The sequence below is a fragment of the Myotis daubentonii genome, chromosome 15 (assembly GCF_963259705.1).
Source record: "Myotis daubentonii chromosome 15, mMyoDau2.1, whole genome shotgun sequence".
NCBI lineage: Eukaryota > Metazoa > Chordata > Mammalia > Chiroptera > Vespertilionidae > Myotis > Myotis daubentonii.
The window spans coordinates 30,434,278-30,457,148 of record NC_081854.1 but is presented as its reverse complement, the minus strand read 5'-3'; the positions used below and the strand labels follow the sequence as shown (position 1 = coordinate 30,457,148).

At 48.7% G+C, this 22,871-nt stretch overlaps 1 pseudogene; it reads right to left on the bottom strand.

The window, feature by feature from the left end:
* Positions 1-9,301: 9,301 nt before the first annotated feature.
* Positions 9,302-10,308, bottom strand: LOC132217098 (large ribosomal subunit protein uL10-like; annotated as a pseudogene).
* Between the last annotated feature and the right edge of the window lie 12,563 nt (positions 10,309-22,871).

The window sequence follows — 22,871 nt, the reverse complement described above, 5'->3', positions numbered from 1 at the left end:
GGCTGTGGGAGGTTGGCCGACCAGCCCCACCCCCCAATCTGGCCAGTTTGCCTGCCATAGTGGGCATCATAACGACCAGTCGTTACGGTCATTCCAACGTTACGGTTGCTGGCTTTATATATATATATATGTATATATATATATATATACATATATATATATATACTAGAGGCCCGGTGCACAAAAATTTGTGCATTCGGGGGGGGGGGGGGTCCCTCAGCCTGGCCTGTGCCCTCTCGCAGTCTGGGACCCCTCGGGAGATAACGACCTGCTGGCTTAGGCCTGCTCCCGGGTGGCAGAGGGCAGGCCCAATCCCTAGGTGCAGCCCCTGGTCGGGCTCAGAGCAGGGCCGATTGGGGAGTTGGGGCGCCGCCCCCTGTCACACTCAAGGCAGGGTCGATGGGGAGGTTTTGGAGCAACCCCCTGTCACACACAGAGCAGGGCCCATCAGGGGGGTTGGGGCTCTGTACCCTGTCACACACAGAGCAGGGCCCATCAGGGGGTTGGGGTGCTGCCCTCTGTCACCCACAGAGCAGGGCAGATCAGGGGGTTGGGGCACCGCCACTCTCACACTCAGGGCAGGGCTGATGGGGAGGTTATGGCTCTACCCCGTCACACACAGAGCAGGGCCCGTGGGGTGGGGGGAGCTCCCCCCTATCAGGCACAGAGCAGGGTGGATAGGGAGGTTGTGGCCCCGCCCCCTGTCACACACAGAGCCGCAGGGCGATCAGGGGGTTTGGGTGCTGCCCCCTGTCATGCTGATTCCAGTGCCGGGAGGCCTCACGGCTCCGCTGATCCCGGTGCTGGGAGGCATATTACCCTTTTACTATATAGGGTAGAGGCCTGGTGCACGGGTGGGGCCGGCTGGTTTGCCCTGAAGGGTGTCCTGGATCAGGGTGGGGGTCCCCACTGGGGTGCCTGGCCAGCCTGGGTGAGGGGATGATGGCTGTTTTCAGGCTGGGGGTGACTGAACTCCCAAACGCTCCTTTTTTCCTTTTTTTTTTTTTAATTCTGGGCCAGCTTTACCTTGAGGCTTGGCTCCAGCTCTTAGGCCTCCGCTGCTGAAAGTAGGTTTCTGGCCTTTGCTTACAATGTTGCCAATCTGCTGGCTGAAGTTGGGCGTATTTGTTACAGAGTTTCTTAAACTGCCAGCTCAGAGGCCTGCAGCGGCAGGCGGGGAACGTTGGTTTCCTCCGTCACTGAGGCAACCAAGCCTCATGTTAGTTTCAAGCTGCCTGGCTGCCGGCCGCCATCTTGGCTGACAGTTAATTTGCATATCTCGCTGATTAGCCAATGAAAAGGGTATCGGTCGTACGCCAATTACCATGTTTCTCTTTTATTAGATAGGATATATATATATATATATATATATATATATATATATATAGAGAGAGAGAGAGAGAGAGAGAGAGAGAGAGAGACTAGAAGCCCGGTGCACAAATTCATGCACATTTAGGGTCTCTCTGGGTGGCCTGCAGGGATCAGGCCAAAACCCGCAGTCCAACGCCGCCTGCAGCTCCTACCTGCTGCTCCCGCTCATCCCAACCCCACTGTGCCTGCTGCGGACTTGTGCCCAACCAGTCCTGATCAGGAGAGGCTCGCACTGCAGCAGCAGCACTCGCCAACCATGAGCCCTACGTCTGGCGCCCTCCCAAGGGGAGTGGCCTGTGGGATTGGGCTGAAACCAGCTCTCGGACATCCCCTGAGGGGTCCTGGATTGCGAGAGGGCACAGGCCAGGCTGAGGAACCACACTGGTGCACGATCAGGCCAGGAAGGGACTGCAGGAGGGCTCCAGGGCATGTCCGGCCCACCTTGCTCAGTCCCGATCGGCCAGACCCCAGCAACAAGCTAACCTACCGGTTGGAGCACCTGCCCCCTGGTGGTCAGTGCACATCATAGTGACTGGTCGACCGGTTGACTGTCTGCCCCCTGGTGGTCAGTGCATGTCATAGAGAGCAGTTGAGAAGCCTTAGCATATCATTAGCATATTACGCTTTGATTGGTTGTTTGGTTGTTCTGCCATTCGGTCTATTTGCATATTACCCTTTTATTATATCCTATATAACAAAAGCCGAGGTGGTGTCACGTGGCATCGTCACAAGATGGCACGCCACAAGATGACCACACGCACAGCAGAGGCGGGGCCTGGTGGCAGCTCCGTGTGGTGAGGCCTGGGGGTCCCGCAGCACTGCGTGGTGCAGAGGAGGCCGGTCTCGGTGTCTCTGCAGCCTCACGTGGAGGAGGCAAGTCCTGATGGAGGAGGTGGGTCGCGGCAGGGGAGGGCAGTTGGGGGCAGTCAGGCTGGCAGGAGCGCAGTTAGGCATCAATCAGGCTGGCAGGGAAGCGGTTGGGGGGCGATCAGGCTGGCAGGCAGGCGAGTGGTTAGGAACCAGCAGTCCCGGATTGTGAGAGGGATGTCCGACTCCACAGGGATTGGGCCTAAACCGGGAGTCGGACATCCCCCAAGGGGTCCCATATTGAAGAGGGTGCAGGCTGGGTTGAGGGACACCCCTCCCACCCCCTACCCCCATGCACGAATTCTGTGCACCAGGCCTCTAGTACAGCCATGGGCAAACTACGGCCCGCGGACCGGATCCAGCCCGTTTGAAATGAATAAAACTAAAAAAAAAAAAAAAAAAAAAAAAGACCGTACCCTTTTATGTAATGATGTTTACTTTGAATTTATATTAGTTCACACAGACACTCCATCCATGCTTTTGTTCCGGCCTTCCGGTCCAGTTTAAGAACCCATTGTGGCCCTCGAGTCGAAAAGTTTGCCCACCCCCGCTCTAGTAGGATAATAAAAGAACAAGCAAAAACAGAGAAAAGCTTTACCACATTTAAAGATTACCGGGTACGCCACCCCCGCCCCCTCCCCTACCCCTGGCTGCTCTGAAAAGCTATCTTTGCGTTGTTCCTGTGCTGCAGCCACTTCCGTCACGCGCCTCCGCTGCCGCCACGGCTACGGACTCCAGCAGCTTCCTCAACAAAGTCCTCCAATTCTCATTCTTTTTAAAAAATCTGCTGCCCCACCATCTCAGATGAGGCCATGGACACCAGCTCCGAGATCACCACTTAAAGGAGAAGGCACAGGATGGAAGTGACACATCTGCCAATGGGAACGCTAATGAGGAAAATGGGGAGCAGGAGGCTGACAGGAGGCAGATGAAGAAGGGGGAGGAGGAGAGGGGGAGGAGAGGAGGAGAAAGAAAAGAAGGGAGGAGGAGGAAGAGGGGGAAGGTGACAGTGAGGAAGAGGATGGAGATGAAGATGAGGAGGCTGATTCAGCTACTAGCAAACAGGATGAGGATGACGATGTTAACGCCAAGAAGCAGAAACCGATGAGTGTGACTAAACAGCAAAAATGAAAAGTTAAAGGCCTCCGTGACCTATTCGCCCTCCACCCTCCATCTCATAATCTATACCTGGTCACCTTGGCGTACAGAGTCCACTTCTCCTCCACCCAATCAAAACCACGTGAATTTGCAACAGGGGATGAAAAAAAGACCCAATCTTCCAAGGCCCTGCTTCTTCTTCTTTTTTTTTTTTCTTAAAAGTGCTTTAAAAGGAAAATTTGTTTGTATTTTTTATTTATATTTTACACTTTTGTTCATATTATTAGGGGTCAGCCATTTTTAATGATCTCGGGATGACCAAACCAGCCTTTGTCCTACTTCTGACTTTACTTGTGATGTGACCATTATAATTTCAAAGGAAAAAAAAAAATACCTTGTATGTAAAGCAAAAACAACAAATCTCTCTTATTCCGAGCATTCCAGTAACTTTTTGTGTACGTGCTTAGCTGTACTATTAGTAGTTGGCCTGTATGAGATGGTTAAAAAGGCCAAAGATAAAAAGTATCTTTGTTTTTCTGTCCATGAAGCTGCTGTTTGTTTGTTTGTATATTTATTTTGACCCGTTTGATGTATGTGTGAAGCAATGTTGTCCAACAATAAACCGGAATTTAATTTTGCTGAATTGTTCTAAAAAAAATTACCAGGCACTTTGTGAAGTGAACATCCCCACCCTCCCATTTCTGTCCCTTAACCCAGGCCTGCCCAGTTTCTGGGAAGAGGTCTGCATTTCTTTGTGAGAATATACTTAAGCAGAAGATGATGTCTTATTTTCTCTTAACATGAAACCGCTTTGGTCCCGGCCCAGGTGGCCAGGGTGGAGTAGACCGGACCCTTTCTTGGGCCAAGGATGTGGGCAAAGAGGGGCAGACCCCAGGGCCTGGGCTCAGCAACAGCAGCCGGAGCTGCTTTCGAGGTGCTGAGCAGCGCCATGGTTCTGATCATTAGAACCAGGGGTGGGCAAACTTTTTGACTCGAGGGCCACAATGGGTTCTTAAACTGGACCGGAGGGCCGGAACAAAAGCATGGATGGAGTGTTTGTGTGAACTAATATAAATTCAAAGCAAACATCATTACATAAAAGGGTACGGTCCTTTTTTTTTTTTAGTTTTATTCATTTCAAACGGGCTGGATCCGGCCCGCGGGCCGTAGTTTGCCCACGGCTGTATCTAATGGGTCACTAGTTGCCCTGGCCGGGGTGAGGCCCAGGGATATTACGGGCTGTGGGCACAGTTCCCACAGCAATGCGAAAGGGGCCTGAGAGGAAAGCTTCACCCCAGCACCTACACCTCCCAACAGCGCTTCGGTTTAGCCGTGAGCCTGAGTCACTCTCCCTGGGCTCCCCCTGGCCTGGCTGATGCAACATGGCCTGAAGTTGAGTAGAAGCACGGAGCTGCTACTCAATGCTGGAGCCGCCAGCAGAGGGCAGCCTTTGCACACCCACGGCGGCATCCCCTGGAGGCCACGTGACACCAGCTTTGCATCATCCCTCCCGGCGTCCAGGGGCCCAAGAGCAAGGCTCTCGGACTAGCCACCGCCAGGGCTGAGCCCGCAGGAATGCATCTGGGCGTCGGAGGGAGCAGCGCCCCAAGCTTTTTGTGCCGCGGAGCCTGACCTGCTGCTGGCGTCACACACAGAGCTCGTGGGTCCCCCGCAGACCTGCAGCTGTACACTCGGTCTTACCTACAGGCTGGCTGTGATGGCTCAGAAAGGCAGACGCTGGGAATTCACTGGTCGCTCCCAGATAGATACTGTGTTAGAAGCTGCTTTTTTGTCTTGGTTATTTTTTAAAAGAGGCGTCAGTACTGACTTAGTAATGGTTTTACAGGATGGATTGAAGCCCCCCCGCCCGCCCCCCATTTTCACATCTACTCACACACAGTACCCTGGGAGTGAGTGTGGCTGGCACCCTGGGGCCCGGGTAGAGTCTGTCAGGCTTTCATAATCGGGACAGAGGACAGAGGAGCTGGGGAAAGGAGGCCAACCGAATACCGGATGTTTGCAACCCCTGGCTCACCATCATCCAGTGTCTTCAGGTATCTATGGAAACCCCTGAATACTGATGTGCTCCACTGTTCTGAAACAAATGGACTCAGAAGTCCCCTTTCGCAGGCCAGGTGATAAAGTGATTGCCCAGGGCTCGGGGTCCATCAGCATCCTTATCTCCGTCATCCAAGTGCTTGAAGTGCCAGAGCTTGACCTCTAGCTTCCTGCAGTCAGAGCCAAGCCCTTCCCCCACCTCCTTCCCCAGCAGCATTTATAATCCGCTCTCAGTGTTCCCCATCTCCAGCCCTCCACCCACCCGACCTGCCCCTCTCTCCACTTTCTCCAGCCTCTTAGCTTTCACCTGTGCCTTTTTAAAATTATTATGAAATTAAATACATTTTTTTTGAATAATTATGGATTTGCAGAGAAGTTGCAAAGATAGTTCCAATGGTTCTTTTCTAAATATGTTTTTATTGATTTCAGAAAGTGGAAGGGAGAGGGAGAGAGAAATAGAAACATCAAGGATGAGAGAGAATCATCATCGGCTGCCTCCTGCATGCCCCCCATTGGGGATTGAGCCAGCAACCGGGACCTATGTCCTGACCTGGATTTGAACCGAAACCTCCTGGTTCATAGGTCAGCGCTTAACCAGTGAGCCATACTGCTGGGCCCAATAGTTCTTGTGTGTTCCTCTCCCATGGCCATGGTACATCGGTCAAAACTCAAAAGCCAACAGCTGGGACTTGACAGTTAGCTAAATTTCAAGCTTAATTTGGAGTTTGCTGGTTTTCCCAATAATGTCCTTGTCTGGTCCCACTCAGGAGCTCATGTGGGGTATGAGGCTGCATGTAGATGTAGCTCATTTCTCATGCAGGCCCTGGATCATCCTGCCAGCCTGTACTCTCCACCCCAGGCCCTAGGGAGAAAAGACACCCTTGATAGTAGTTCTCCATTATCTTAAACTAGAGGCCCGGTGCACAAAAATTTGTGCACTTGGGGGGGAGGGGGGCCCTCAGCCCGGCCTGTGCCCTCTCACAGTCTGGGACCCCTCGGGAGATAACGACCTGCTGGCTTAGGCCTGCTCCCGGGTGGCAGAGGGCAGGCCCAATCCCTAGGTGCAGCCCCTGGTCGGGCTCAGAGCAGGGCCGATTGGGGAGTTGGGGCGCCGCCCCATCATGCACAGAGCAGGGCAGATTGGGAGGTTGTGATGCCACCCTCAGTCACGCTCAGGGTAGGGCCAATTGGGGGGTTGGGGCACCGTCCCCTGTCACACTCAAGGCAGGGTCAATGGGGAGGTTGTAGCGCCACCCCCTGTCACGCACAGAGCAGGGCCAATCAGGGGGTTGGGGTGCTGCCCCCGTCACACACAGAGCAGGGCCCATCAGGGGGTTGGGGCACCGCCCTCTATCACCCACAGAGCAGGGCCGATCAGGGGGTTGGGACGCTGCCACTCTCACACTCAGGGCAGGGCGGATGGGGAGGTTATGGCTCTACCCCATCACACACAGAGCAGGGCCTGTGGGGGGGGGGGGCGGGGTTGTGGAGCTCCCCCCTATCAGGCACAGAGCAGGGCTGCTCAGGGGGTTGGGGCCCCGTCCCCTGTCACACACAGAGCCACAGGGCAATCAGGGGGTTTGGGTGCTGCCCCCTGTCACGCTGATCCCGGTGCCGGGAGGCATATTACCCTTTTACTATATAGGATAGAGGCCTGGTGCATGGGTGGGGCCGGCTGGTTTGCCCTGAAGGATGTCCTGGGTCAGGGTGGGGGTCCCCACTGGGGTGCCTGGCCAGTCTGGGTGAGGGGCTGAGGGCTGTTTTCAGGCTGGAAGTGACTGAAGTTCCCAACCGCTCCTTTTTTTCTTTTTTTTTTTTATTCTGGGCCAGCTTTAGCTTGAGGCTTGGCTCCAGCTCTTAGGCCTCCGCGGCTGAAAGTAGGTTTCTGGCCTTTGCTTACAGTGTTGTGAATCTGCTGGCTGAAGTCCGGCGGTATTTGTTACAATGTTTCTTAAACTGCCCGCTCAGAGGCCTGCAGCCGCAGGCGGGGAATGTTGGTTTCCTCGTCACTGAGGCAAGCAAGCCTCATGTTAGTTTCAAGCTGGCTGGCTGCCGGCCGCCATCTTGGCTGACAGTTAATTTGCATATCTCGCTGATTAGCCAATGAAAAGGGTAGCGGTAGTACGCCAATTACCATGTTTCTCTTTTATTAGTGTAGACTAGGGGCCTGGTGCACAAAATTCGTGCACTGGGTGTGGGGGGTGGGGAGTGTCCCTCAGCCCAGCCTGCCCTCTCTCACATACTGGGAGCCCTCAGGCGTTGACCCCCATCACCCTCCAATCGCAGGATCGGCCCCTTGCCCAGGCCTGACGCCTCTGACAGAGGCGTCAGGCCTGAGCAGGGGACCCTCATTTCCCCCCATCACTGGTTCTGCCCCCAGCCCAGGCCTGATGCCTCATGCCCAGGCATCAGGCCTGGGCAGGGGACCCCCAGACCCCTCCAATTGCTGGCTCTGCCCCTTGCCCAGGCCTGACGCCTCCGCCAGAGGTGTCAGGCTTGGACAGGGGACCCCCATCTCCCCCCGATCACTGGCTCTGGCCCCCGCCCAGGCCTGATGCCTTGGCCAGAGGAGTTGACCCTCATCACCCTCCGATCACCAATCACCGGATCGGCCCCTTGACCAGGCCTGAGGCCTCCGGCAGAGGTGTCAGGCCTGGGCAGGGGACCCCCAGCTCCCCGTGGTTGCAGGCTCCGCCCCTGCCCAGGCCTAATGCCTCTGGCCTAGGCGTCCGGCCCAGGCAGCGGGGACCTGCAGTGGCAGCGGGGGGTGCCGCGATTGCGCGGGCTCCGGCCCTGCCCCTGCAGGACGCCTCTGGCTGAGGCGTCCGGCCCGGGCAGTGGGGACCCGCAGCTGCAGCGGCCCCGCGATCATGGGCTTCGCTTTAGGCCCAGGCAAGGGACCCTTAGCTCCTGGGACTGCCAGCTTCGACCGTGCCCAGCTCCCATCGCTGGCTCCACCCCTACTTCCTGCTATCACTGGCCAGGGCGGCAAAGGCACCTGATTCTCCGATCATGGCTGGGGGGCAGGGCAAAGGCGGCCCCAGGGCCGCCTTTGCCCTGCCCCCCAGCTCTTAGCTCCCCCCTGGGTTTCCGATGACTGTCAGTGGCAGGGGGCTTCTTCCTGCTTTCCCTTTTGCCTCCCTGCATTGTGCCTACATATGCAAATTAACTGCCATCTTGTTGGCAGTTAACTGCCAATCATAGTTGGCAGTTAATTTGCATATAGCCCTGATTAGCCAATGAAAAGGGTAGCGTCGTATGCCAATTACCATTTTTCTCTTTTATTAGTGTAGATGCCTTTGGGTGAAATGATGAAAATGGCCAAAGGGCATCCATTTGACATTCTACCCAACCACCTGAGACACTAGCCTTCCCCCATCCTTTAGAGCAGTGGTTTTCAACCTTCCTAATGCCGCAACCCTTTAATACAGTTCCTCATGTTATGGTGACCGCCAATTTCATTGTTACAAATTGAACATAATTAAAGCATAGTGATTAATCACAAAAACAACATGTAATTATGTGTTTTCCGATGGTCTTAGGCAACCCCTGTGAAAGGGTCGTTCGACCCCCAAAGGGGTCTTGACCCACAGGTTGAGAACCGCTGCTTTAGAGGTACCCACTGGCCTCCTCATCTCTACAGTTGCCTCACTATCAATATCCTAAGTATTAGTCATTCATTATTTAGTATAAACTGCAGGCTTTGCTGCCATGCTGCACATTACTGAGATGTGAAGCTGGGGAGTTCTCTGGGACAGGAATCATCTAGAATCTCGAGTAATAGTAGGAATTAAAGCCTCTTTGAAAATCCCATTAATTAGAGAAAGTCCCCTCCTTTAAATATATATATATATATATATATATATATATATATATATATATATATATTTTTTTTTTTTTTTTTTTTTTTTTTTTTTAAGAGAAGTAAGCTTTATTTCCTTGTTTCTCAAATAGAGTTGGCTGAGCTGGTTGCTTTTTGGTAATTAATCAGAGACCAAATCCCATATCCTCGTCCAACTCCTCCAACTCTTCCTTTGCTTCAACCTTGGCTGGGGCTGCAGCAGCAGCAGGAGCAGCAGTGGTGGCAGCGGCCACAGGGGCAGCAGCCACAAAAGCAGATGGATCAGCCAAGAAGGCCTTGACCTTTTCAGCAAGTGGGAAGGTGTAATCAGTCTCCACAGACAAAGCCAGAACTCGCTTGTACCCATTGATGGTAGAATGGGGTACTGACGCAACAGTTGGGTCACCAATCTGAAGGCATACGCTGGCAACATTGCGGACACCCTCCAGGAAGCGGGAATGCAGAGTTTCCTCTGTGATGTCAAGCACTTCCGGGTTGTAGATGCTGCCGTTGTCAAACACCTGCTGGATGATCAGCCCACAGGAGAAGGGGGAGATGTTCAGCATGTGCAGCAGGTGGCTTCACTGGCTCCCACTTTGTCTCCAGTCTTAATCAGCTGTGCATCACTCAGGATTTCAGCGGTGATGCCTAAAGCCTGGAAGAAGGAGGTCTTCTCTGGCCCCAGAACAGGGTTCTGGGCTGGCACAGTGACTTCACATGGGACCATGGCACCAGCACGGGCAGCAGCTGGCACCTGATTGGCCAGCAGCATGTCCCGGATCTCAGTGAGGTCCTCCTTGGTGAACACAAAGCCCCCATTCCCCCATCTGAGGCAGCGGTTTCTCCAGAGCCGGTTGTTTTCCAGATGTCCTTGCGCATCATGGTGTTCTTGCCCATCAGCACCACAGCCTTCCCGCGGAGGGACCTGCGGATCTGCTGCCTCTGCTTGGAGCCCACATTGTCTGCTCCACAATGAAGCATTTTGGATAATCATCCAGGAGATGGATGATCTCAAGGAAGTAGTTGGACTTCCAGGTCGCCCTGTCTTCCCTGGGCATCACAGCGGTGCGTCAGGGATTGCCACGCATGGTTTAAAGATGATGGCACTCCCATGAGGACGCCTGGCGAGAGGAAGCTAAATATATTTTTATTGATTTCAGAGAGGAAGGGAGAGGGAGAGAGAGAAACATCACTGATGAGAGAGAATCATTGATTGGCTGCCTCCTGCACGCCCCCTACTGGGGATTGAGCCCACAAGTCAGGCATGTGCCCTTGACTGGAATCAAACCTGGGACCCTTCAGTCTGCAGGCCCACGCTCTATCCACTGAGCCAAATCAGCTAGGGCACTCCTTTTTTAAAAAAAATTTAAATTCTTTATTGTTTAAAATATTACATAAGTTTCCTTTTTCCCCCATTGACCTCTCCCCAGCCACTCCCAATCTCCAGCACATGCCCTCACCCCCTGCTGTCTGTGTCCATTGATTATGCTTATATGCATGCATACAAGTCCTTTGTTTGATCTCTTACCCCCTACCCGCTTTCTCTCTTATGTTGGATGGTCTATTCCAGTGATGGCGAAACTTTTGAGCTCGGCGTGTCAGCATTTTGAAAAACCCTTACTTAACACTGGTGCCGCGTCACATATAGAAATTTTTTGATATTTGCAACCATAGTAAAACAAAGACTTATATTTTTTATATTTATTTTATATATTTAAATGCCATTTAACAAAGAAAAATCAACCAAAAAAATGAGTTCGCATGTCACTGGTCTATTCAATGCTTCTATGACTCTGGCTCTATTTTTGTTCATCAGTTTATGTTGCTCATCCCCCACTCCTGTGACTGGCCCTTTTGTCCCCCAGGATACCTGGAAGAGCATTTTGAAGCGTCTACCCCAGAATCTTCCCATTAGCTGTGTATCATGATGCCCACCCTCCACATTCTTCCCCTAACCCCACAGCTGAGGTGCTGACACAGGACATCATTTGAGACACACATCTGTGCAGCATCGAGAGGCTGGCAAGATGCATTCTTTACTGTAGAAAACTAGAGAGAAGCTCTCTGTGAGAAAATCTTACTGAGGCCAGGCCCTCCTTCAAGGCCCCTCTCCCAGCACTCTGATGCCTTTGTCCAACTGCCCAAAGGTCATTGGGTTTCACTCAGAAAACCAAAACCAACCCTTGGGCAAGGGATGCAGAAATCAAAATGTTAGGATTTCTATTGCCGGAGACCTGCTCAAACTTTCCTGCTTTTTCCTCCTCCTGCCCGAGGTTGAGGATAGAGGGCACTAAGTTCTTCAGATCCTGGCCCAGGCTGGTTGATCTGCCATCTGCGTGTCCCCTACCACAGATGGGCCCAGCCATGCGTGAGCGGAGGATTCCCTCATCTCCTCAGTGCCTCCTTGCACCTGACCCCCACAGGCCTGATTTCTTCCAGCTCCTTGCAGTGACCTTGTGGGGACCAGAGGGGATTCGGGTCTTCAATAGGATGCTAGGGGAGCCAGGGAGGAAATGCCCTTGTCTGAAGGGCACAGCCTGCCTCTGGCGTTCACACCACACCATGTGCTGGCAAGGATTTGGAGTAGAATGGGGAGGTAGATCAGGGCATTTTCCATACAGTAGGGTGGTAGATCACCAGGCAGGATGGAGGAGGACTGCAGGGTTTGGATTTCCAACAGTGCTCTCCTGTGGTCCCTATGACCTTTGAAATGCAAGTACCTGGTCAAAAACTCAAGTCTGGCCACCTTTAAAATACAGGTTTCTGGGAGGTCAAATCACCCCCGGTATTGCCGACAACAATCAAGGCTTAACTACAACAAGACTGCGCACAAAGACCACTAGGGGGTGCACCAAGAAAGCATAAAAAATGCGGAGACAAAGAAACAGGACAAAACTGTCAATGGAGGATATTGAGTTCAGAACCACACTTTTAAGGTCTCTTAAGAACTGTCTAGAAACCGCCGATAAATGTAGTGAGATCCTCAAGAAATCTAATGAGACCCTCGATGTTATGATAAAGAACCAACTAGAAATTAAGCATACTCAGACTGAAATAACGAATACTATACAGACTCCCAACAGCAGACCAGAGGAGCGCAAGAATCAAGGAAAAGATTTGAAATGCGAAGAAGCAAAAAACACCCTACCAGAAAAGCAAAATGAAAAAAGAATCCGAAAATATGAAGATAGTGTAAGGAGCCTCTGGGACAGCTTCAAGCGTACCAACATCAGAATTATAGGGGTGCCAGAAGATGAGAGAGACCAAGATATTGAAAACCTATTTGAAGAAATAATGACAGAAAACTTCCCCCACCTGGTGAAAGGTGGACTTACAGGTCCAGGAAGCGCAGAGAACCCCAAACAAAAGGAATCCAAAGAGGACCACACCAAGACACATCATCATTAAAATGCCAAGAGCAAAAGACAAAGAGAGAATCTTAAAAGCAGCAAGAGAAAGAAACTCAGTTACCTACAGGGGAATACCCATACGACTGTCAGCTGATTTCTCAACAGAAACTTTGCAGGCCAGGAGGGAACGGCAAGAAATATTCAAAGTGATGAATACCAAGAACCTACAACCAAGATTACTTTATCCAGCAAAGCTATCATTCAGAACTGAAGGTCAGATAAATAGCTTCACAGATAAGGAAAAGCTAAAGGAGTTCATCACCACCAAACCAGGATTATATGAAATGCTGAAAGGTATCCTTTAAGAAGAGGAAGAGGAAGAAAAAGGTAAAGATACAAATTATGAACAACAAATATGCATCTATCAACAAGTGAATCTAAGAATCAAGTGAATAAATAATCTGATGAACAGAATGAACTGGTGATTATAATAGAATCAGGGACATAGAAAGGGAATGGACTGACTATTCTTGGGGGGGAAAGGGGTGTGGGAGATGTGGGAAGAGACTGGACAAAAATCATGCACCTATGGATGAGGACAGTGGGTGGGGAGTGAGGGCGGAGGGTGGGGAGGGAACTGGGAGGAGGGGAGTTATGGGGGGGGAAAAAGAGGAACAAATGTAATAATCTGAACAATAAAGATTTAGTTAAAAAAAAAAAGAATAAAAATTATGTCAGCAATGCAATATTGAACCCTAGTTCTTGACAGCCTTGTCCCAAAAACAATACCAGAGAGTCAAAAACCCCTAAGAAGATGACAGGGCCTAGTGGCCCACAGAATACACCTAAGCCATCTTGTCCTCCTTATAATACAAGACCCCTGGAAGGACTAGTCCCACCAGGACCAAAAGGGACTCAGACACCCAGGCCCCTGAGTACCATCTGCCCTCTCCAGGCAATGGCAGGGGAAAAGTTTTGACCCAGCCTGGCCCAGGTATCGTTTTCCATACAGGACTTACAGCAAACTAAAGAAATAATCCCATCCCTAAGAAGCTGGCTAGTCCCTTTTCTCAGCCCTTTGTTTAGCTATTTCTATTGCTTGTCTTTGGCCTTCATTAAACCTCCTAATACATTTTGTTTCTTCTCGCATAGAGGCTATAAAATTCCAAATGTAACCCCAGATGGAGTCAACTGCCTTTTACCATGGACCCCTAGACCGGCCTCCTCCAATGGGACCTGATGACTGCTCCCCCACAACGCCCACTGTCAGCAGGAAGTAGCCAGAGCAGTCGTCATCCCTGCTCCCAACAGCAGTTGGGGTCTCCTAATTGGAGGAGGGACTAAAAGGGTTAATTTGAACATAGGCAGATAGGACAGGGGCCCAGGGGAAAACAAAGGCAGGTGGAACATACGCAGGGGCAGATATGGCAGTTTGAGCAGCCTAACCACAGGGACCACACAAGCAGAAATAATAAAATGTTTCTGGATTCAAAGCGGGAGGCATGGGAAAACAAGGGAGGGCCTGCAGCAACAAGGTGTATGAACACATAGAAACAGAGAAAGTTCAGCACAGGAGCAGAGAAAGTTCAGGTCCATTGCTGGGTAAAAACAAGTCAATCAGGTGATGACACAAGTTGACATGGAAGCAGGCTTGTGGCAAATATATACCTTTGTACTACAAGGCCTTAACAGGCAGCCCATTACTGGTTTAATAAGGGCCAATGATAAGCAATAGAAATAGCTAAACAACCTCCCCTTGTGGGGAGTCTGAATCTTCTTCTAATAAATTTTCCACACTTTTGCTTAAATTTTCTGGTCTGCGTAGCTCATTCTTTGGTGTTGCAAGACATGACCCCAGGAAAACACCTTGGCTCGCCATTCCGGTCATCATCTTGTTTCTTTTACATGTAACACTTACTCATGGGGAACGTCAGACCATCAGCGAAGCAGTTATATAGCGTGCTAATGACATACATATGATCAATCAGCCATATCCTCTAGGTTCAGTTCCCCCAAATGAGCCAGGATGAACTACAGTAACCCAAATGGAATCTGGGCTAGGGATCATCTGTTAGGATGTCTAATATATGGAATAAAGGCTAGCAAGAGTAGGCCAGTCAACTTCAATAAACTAGCCACCATTGACCAAGAGCAAACAGAAAACCCCAATGCCTTTGTAGAAAGGCTATGGGAGGCCCTTCTAAAATATGCAAACCTTAATCTGAATTCCCCAGAAAAAAGATTTAATCATGAAGGATCAGTTTTTAGCCCAAGCCACTCCTGATATTTGAATAAAGCTCCAAAAGCTAGGAATGGGACCGGGCACCCCCTTCATGGACATCCAGTAGGCCAGAGGATGCCTGACCAAGCGAGCGCCTCCCCTCCCGCTTTATGCCGCTGCTGAAAATCTGGCCATTGGAGGTGGGAGTGCCCCAGGGCCCGGCGGGTTCCGGGTCAGAATCCAAGCTCACGTTGGCCTTGAATTGAGGGGGTTCAGCAGGTTTCTGAATCAACTATCATCATCAAAGGGACAGAGCCAAGGATAACCCTGGATGTGGCAGATAGGACCACACGTTTTCTTTTAAATACAGGAGCCTCTTACTGTGAGCTCACCTCCTATTCGGACAGCTCTCTTTCAGGACTAGCCAAGTAATGGGAAAAAATGGAATACCCAGAAAAATTTTACTCTGCCTTTATATTGTCTCTGGAGCTAAATTATATTCTCACGTCAATTCCTAATAATGGTGAAAATGCCCCACTCCCCTCCTTGATATTTTAAACAAATTAGGCACCCCAAATAACCTTACCTCGGCTCTGTTAGCATTATGCCCTGAAGAAAATCCCAGAACCTTCAAAAATGATCTAGACCTTAGAATAAACCCCCAGGTTAGGGCCTCTGAGATACCTGGGCAAGCCCAAACAACACATCCTATAATTATTAAAGTTAAAACCCCACCAGCTTCCCCAACCACAAACAGTATCCCATCAGTCTGTTATCGGAAAGGGGACCTGGCCTTTGGCAGGTCTGTCTAGGGCCAGCCGGTAGTGTGTGGGCTCTTGACTTCATGCAGGAAAAATTTCTCAGCATGAGCCCAGGTGATTATGAGGGACCATTTATTAAAGGAGGGTTCCAGCAGAATATTACTCAGTTTTCTAGGTGTGCTCCTCCAGGGTCCTGGTCTCCACTGATTGGTCAGTGTCAGGTTAGGGGGTTGTCAGTCAGTGAAGCCGGTCCTGGTGTTGCCAACCCCCTGGTTCTGTCTGTTGCTTTTCTGGGTCTGGAGCTGAAATACAACTGACGCCTCCATGTCATCTCTAGGAAGGCAACCTTCTGCACCTGCAGTAAGTGGCTCTCCCAGTTTGTTCAGCTGCGTCTCAGTTTCCCTGTTCCATGTGTCTGCTTACAGAAGCGAGAGAGGGACTATGCCCCTTAATTATGAAATTCCTTCAACATGCGTTATTAACCCCCTGCACCTCACCCTGTAACACACCAATTTTGCCAGTCAAAAAGAAACATGGGGAACATAAATTAATTCAAGATCTATGAGTCATAGAAGAGGCCATAATCTCCATTCATGCTCTCATCCCCAGTCCATAGACAATCCTCGAAAAAATTTCCCCAAAGACCAAATGATTTTTGGCCTTAGATCTTTAGAATGCTTTCCTTTGCATTTCATTAGACTTATCTTGTCAACCTGTATTTGCCTTTGAATGAACAGATAAACAAGCTCACCTGGACAGTACTGCCCCTGCGCTTCTAGGACGGTCCCCACCTATTGGGCAGGTCTTCACAAAAGATTTAAAGAACTTCTCTCTTGAAAGGGGCTGGCAGGTGGCCAGGTTATTCAATGTCAATAATTTACTCATCTTCTCACCCACCAAAAAACCAAGACCTTTAACATATAACTAAGACTCTAAATTTTCTTGCTGAGAGAGGATACAAGCTAACCAGAGAAAAGACACAAACACTACAATGAATAAATTACTTAGAACTCACTCTCACCTCAGTAGAACAAAATTATCTCCAAAAAGAAGACAGGCCATATAACACTTCCCAGATCCCAATACCCGAAAACAACTCCGAGCTTTCCCGGACCGATGGGATACTGTAGACTAGGGATCCCAGGGCATGGGAAAATAGCAAAGCCTCTTTATCAGGCGCTCAGATCAGAGCCTGAGCAAATTCCTCTGCCCTAAAACGAGAAACAAAAACAGATGTTTGCCCAATTAAAGACAGCTCTAATAAAAGCGCTTGCTCTTGGGCAACCAAACCCCAAAACCCTTTCCAACTAAAAAACAGGGAGTAGCGGTAGGGATTCTAACCCAAAATCTAGGGCCCATAAAACAACCTATTGGGAACCTCTCCAAAAACTTAGACTCCATGCCCCAGGGATGGCCTCACTGCCTTGAAATAATTACAGCAACAGCTCTGTAGCGAGGAGGCCTCCAAAATTACTCTTAAACAAAAATCACCCTTTATTCCTCCCACCAGATAAACTCCTTTCCAAAACATAAGGGACCTTACTGACTTACAACAAAATACTAAAATACTAAATTTTAATATCTAAAAAACCCCAAGTCAGGATAAAGCACTACTCCACTCTAATTCCAACCACCCGAACACCCGCCCTGCAGGCGACAACGAGCCCCTCCATTCCTACAACAAAATTATCAATCAAACCTATGCCGGCAGGAGAGACTGGAAGGACCAACCACTAGACAATGTGGACGAGGTCCGGTTCTCTAATAAAAACAGTTTCGTCAGGAATGGGATGTCCTCTGCTGGCTACGCAATTGGCACATCTCAACAGGTCACCGAGGCCCGAGCCTTCCCTCATGGGACTTCTGCCCAGCCAACTAAACTAATACCCCTAGCAAAAGCCCTTAAATTAGGAAAAGGAGCCCTAACTGGTTTGGCTCAGTGGATAGAGCATCGGCCTGCGGACTGAAAGGTCCCAAGGGCATGTACCTTGGTTGCGGGCACATCCCCAGTAGGGGGTGTGCAGGAGGCAGCTGATCAATGTTTCTCTCTCATCGATATTTCTAACTCTCTATCCCTCTCCTTTCCTCTCTGAAAAATCAATAAAATATATATATAAAAAAAATAAAAAAAAATTAGGTAAAGGAAAAAGAATCAATATTCACATTGACTCTGAATATATGCATTTCTAATACTTCATACTCAGGCCCACTACGTAAAAAGAAAGAAAAAGGCCTACCCGGTTTGCTCAGTGGATAGAGCATCAGCCTGCGGACCAATGGGTTCCAGGTTCGATTCCAGCCAAGGACATGTACCTTGGTTGCAGGCTCCTCCCTGGACCAGGCCCTAGTGGGGCCTGGTGGGGGCACAGGCAACCAATCGATGTGTTTCTCTCGCATCAATGTTTCTCTCTCTTTCCCTCTCTCATCCATGCTCTCAAAAAATCAATGAAAAAATATCCTCAGGGTTAGTAAAAAGAAAACAACAACAACAACAAAACAAAAAAAAGAAAAATAAATAAATAAGTACATAAAAAGAAAGAAAGAAAATACCTCATGACAAGGAATACCCCTATCAAACATGGGCCTCCAATTCTTAAATTACTTTAAACTACAAACTTATCTCTCCCCCCCCCTAAAAAAACAATTATACACTACAAGGGACATAAAAAAAAAAAATAACACAAAGATACGTTTGCCAAAATCGCTACTAAAAGAGCGGTTTCTACTCAAGGTTCCCTTCTAGGGCAAGCATGTCAAACTCGGGCCGTGTGCCTCATTCATTTGAAGGAGGCATGCGGCCCGCCAGCTGCGAGTTTGACATGCTTGTTAGGGCCTTTAATTCCAACGGGACGAGAGAAGGCCCCAACCCCTCAGTATAACCCAGGAGAAAATTAATTGGGTCAAACAACAATATATCCAAACCACTGAAAATGATGCCAGCAGGGAAATCTCACTCACCTTCCAAACCCTACAATGGAAAGTTATTAAAAAGTTACATGACTCTTGCCATTTTACGCGAAATATGTTTTAAAAAGTCTGTCGATGTCTTTTTACTAAAAAGGGCCTAAGGAAAACCATCCGACAGGTTTGTCAGAAGTGTGCCCTGTGTGCCATAAATAAAGGAGGAGGGTCCCAAGCATCCTCCTTTAGGAAAACCGGTTCAAAGAGGACCCTACCCAGGGGAAGACTGGCAAATTGACTTCATTCAAACGCCCTCATGTCAAGGCCAAAACATATATATATAGTTCAGAGAGGAAGGGAGAGGGGAGAGAGCTAGAAACATCAATGATGAGAGAGAATCATTGATCGGCTGCCTCCTGTAGGCCCCCTACTGGGGACCGAGCCCACAACCCAGGCATATGCTCTTGACCTGAGTCAAACCCGGGACCCTTCAGTCCACAGGCTGACGCTCTGTCCACTGAGCCAAACCGGCTGCAGCCGTGGGCAAACTACGGCCCGCGGGCTGGATCCGGCCTGTTTGAAATGAATAAAACTAAAAAAAAAAAAAAAAAAAAGACCGTACCCTTTTATGAAATGATGTTTACTTTGAATTTATATTAGTTCACACAAACACTCCATCCATGCTTTTGTTCCGGCCCTCTGGTCCAGTTTAAGAACCCATTGTGGCCCTCGAGTCAAAAAGTTTGCCCACCCCTGGGGGCTACTCATCTTTATTGACACCTCTACCAGTTGGAGAGAAACTTTTCCCACCAGGACAAAAAGAACCCAGTAGGTAGTCAGAAATTTCTTATAAGAGATTATTCCTCAATGTGGACTACCCAGGTCATTACAAAGGCCTTCCTTTACTGTCCTTATTAGACAGGGAGTCTGCAAGGCTCTTGGGATCCACTGGCACCTACACTCGGCCTGGAGACCTCGATCCTCAGAAAAAGTAGAAAAGTTAACCAGACTATTAAGAAAAACATTAGCACACTCTGCAAAACAACAACAATAACAACAAACAAACAAAATTGACTGCAAATCCTTCCTATCTCTCTTTTAAGGACTCCAGACAGCCCAACTACTCAGCGCCAATGAAGCCCCTTTGAGACCCAGTATGGGAGACCCTTCCTTTATTCTGACCCTCTATTTCATGGAAAAATAGCTACAGCCACCCATTATTTCAGACCACTAACCAAATTTCAACAAGCCTTACAAGAATATGGTCACCGATAGACCCCACAACTACTAATTCCCTTTTTGTATATGAGCCTGGCTCCCAGATCCTCATTAAAACCTGGAGAGATGGATCTCCTGATTCGCAACTCCCACTCTTATGGAAGGGACTGCACCCTGTCTTGCTCTCCACTCATACAACAACCAAAATACCCGAAGTTGCCAGCTGAATACTACATCATTCAAAAATAAGACAAATGAACATGTACATACTTTTAGTAATTATTACTTACTACTATCCATCTCTAACTATAATGTGACAAAATAACTCTCTCTACCTAACAACCCCCAAAATATTATCACAAATATCTAAATCCAATTATTAAATATGTCACCAACAACCCATTTCAGACACACAGGCTACTATATTAGGGCAACCTGCCGATCCTACTAAGCTGCCTTATCAGGCTCCTTTATCCACCCGTAATACAGCTATTCAAGTTTCTGCAATCCCAAGTAACTCCACTCAACATTAACACTTTACACCCATAACCACCATCTTCTATACTAATCTCTACACTAACTTTTCCTCCAATGAAATTTTTAATTATATACAAAAACTCATTGTAGTTGGCTTCAGAGCAAAGTCTTATAGATCTATCTATCTATCTATCTATCTACCAGTATCTATCTATCTATCTATCTATCTATCTATCTATCTATCTACCTATCTATCTATCTATCTAGATATGGCCCACAACAAAATGCTACCTGCTACTTCAAAAATAAAACATCATTTCAAAAAACCTATAATAAAAAAAACTAATGCCAGACCAAATGCCAACAATTACACTGTAAAACTACTTAATGTTATCAATGACATCAATATACAATGACACCACACAAAATCTAATGATAAATAAATATTACCAGATAGTCCACTCTTTAAAAACATCATTCTAAAAAATAACTATTCTGCCCTAACCGGTTTGGCTCAGTGGATAGAGCGTCGACTTGTGGACTGAAAGGTCCCAGGTTCGATTCCGGTCAAGGGCATGTACCTTGGTTGCAGGCACATACCCAGTTGGGGGTGTGCAGGAGGCAGCTGATCAATGTTTCTCTCTCATTGATGTTTCTAACTGTCTGTCCCTCTCCTTTCCTCTCTGTAAAAAACCAATAAAATATATTTTTAAAAAATAAAAAATAACTATTCTAACTAGAACCACCATGCCTTATGCGCCATAACTATCCTAAAATCACTAAATCACTCTAATCTTAATTCCACATTAACTCAAAGCAAAACTAAATATTTATACTTAACCGTATTCCTAGACAAAACTCCACAAGGGGGCATTGCTTTACAAAGCCTCAACCCTAAAAGTTCAGAATTCTAAACAATAAAATGTATTACCCCCTCAACAACAACAAAAAAATCAAGTTTTTTAACCCTATACACAAACAAAAAACATATAATTGGACTTACTAGTATAATCGCCAATATTATAGCCTTAATCGGCAGCCATAGGACTTGCAGGTGGGATAACTTATAATACCATAACTACAAACAATATAACTACATTCATACCTGTTATCACACATGAAACAGAAAAAAGTTTCCAACTATTTTCAAAATCTTTAGACTCACTAGCCAAAATAACATTAAATAACAGCATAATACTAAACTACTTACTGACATCAGAGCACATGCCCGGACATAGGTGGGTTACATGAAATCCATTGGTGATAGACTAGAGAGGCGGGAGAAAGCCAAGCAGGGAAACCCCTGGAATTGGATAAAAAGTAAAATGATAGAAAGGAAACAATGGAGTCCAGGCTGCCCCCTGCCCTTGGCAACCCCCTGGCCCGCATTGCCGCCACGGCCTGCAATCTGTAACCATAATACCCATCCTTATTCCTTTTGCCTCTTCCCCATGTAATCTTTGTCCTTGTACCCATAGAAGCAGCTGGCTTATGGGGAGGGGTAGAGCAGATGTTTGTGGACGATCTGCTGCTCTCCCAGGCTGCCGGCATTATTGGAATAAATGCTCATATATGACTCAACCCTGTCTCTGCTGAATTGGCTCAAGTAGTGACAGGCAGGTCGACCCATTGGTTGCCCAGCTTCATAATGACCTTGCGGGACCATGGAGGAGACGGGCCTGACTTTAATCAGAGTTCTGAGTCGCTCAGCACTTCAGGCCAGAATCTGAGCAACAGGACACCCTCCCGCCCTGAGTGAGTGCGGGACACTATCTGGGTGGGAAAACCCACGATTCCTGCACACCAGCCTGGCTGCTGTGCCTGCAGGTGTGAGGGCAGAGATTGGGAGGTTGATGAGGGGAAAGTGCTTAAAGCAGTGCCTGGCACAAGGCAATGGCTCTGCTGGTGCTGGGAGTTCAGGACAACGGGAGCCGCCTGTCTCGTCCCTTGCCAAGCCCTCTCCCTGTTCTGGAGATACATTAATTCAGACGGATCTTCATTCTTTCTCCGACACGCTGGGCTTGCAGAATACCCCTGCTTTATTTTGCAAATCAGAGAGCCGAGCACAAAGAAACTAAGCCTCTGTTTGTGGAGGCAGCAGAGCAGCCAGAACCAGCAGCTGCAACCGCCTGGCCCCTGAGCCAGACTTGTTTAGGCTGCCAGGTGCCATCGGCCCTGGAAGTTTGGCGACTCCCACGGACCCTGAGCCCCTCCAGCCCCTCTGGCTCTCCTGCTCAGGTGCCACAATGGCTCAGTGACTGTCTTCCTGGTTTCCCGTGGCCACCCCCACCTTCATTCCCACCTCCTTCTCCTCTGGGCAATGAGACCAACCCAAAGAAAGAACACACTTGTTCTTAGAAGCACTACATGGTGTCGACAAAAAGAGGCCACATATTAACCCGACTAGCTCAGGGAGGCCTGCGTGGCCGCCTTGCAAACTCAGAGACCTAAAGTATCCACAAAGGATGGTCTGAAACTACCTTTGATATTTTCTCTCAAATCCTTTAATCATGTGTTTTGTTTCTGTTTGAATTTTAAATTTTCTCCTTTTCATCTTGTACTTCTCTTAAAGCATTATCCATGGTTTGTGTCCTCTTGTCTTCCTTCTCCTTTAGTCTCATTTATGAAGTCACTTTTTCTTTTAATTTTAAGTCTTGTGTTTGTCACCTCATTTTTGAGTTAAAAAATTGACTTATGGTGGTCTTGTT